This window comes from Garra rufa, chromosome 9, assembly GCF_049309525.1.
Source record: "Garra rufa chromosome 9, GarRuf1.0, whole genome shotgun sequence".
In the NCBI taxonomy this organism is placed as follows: Eukaryota; Metazoa; Chordata; class Actinopteri; order Cypriniformes; family Cyprinidae; genus Garra; species Garra rufa.
In genome coordinates, this window is record NC_133369.1 from 46,120,451 (window position 1) to 46,120,810 (window position 360).

Sequence of the window (360 nt, forward strand, 5' to 3'; positions counted from 1 at the left end):
GGTACATTTAAAACTCGTTAAGAACAAATCAAAGGAAACCCCCTTGTCATCCAAGATGTTCATGTCTTTCTTTCTTCAGTTGTAAGGAAATGGTGTTTTTTGAGGAAAACATTTCAGGATTTCTCTCCATATAATGGACTTCTCAAGATTCAAGATTCGCAGATTCAAAGGACTCTAAACTACAACTGCCGAGGAAAGAAGGGTCTTATCTAACAAAACAATGGGTTGTTTAAAAAAAAATACAATTTATATACTTTTTAACCTCAAATGCTCGTCTTGTCTAACTCCTCAAGACGAGCGTTTGAGATTAAGAAGTATATAAATTGTAATTTTTTTAGAAAATAACCATCGTTTCGCTTA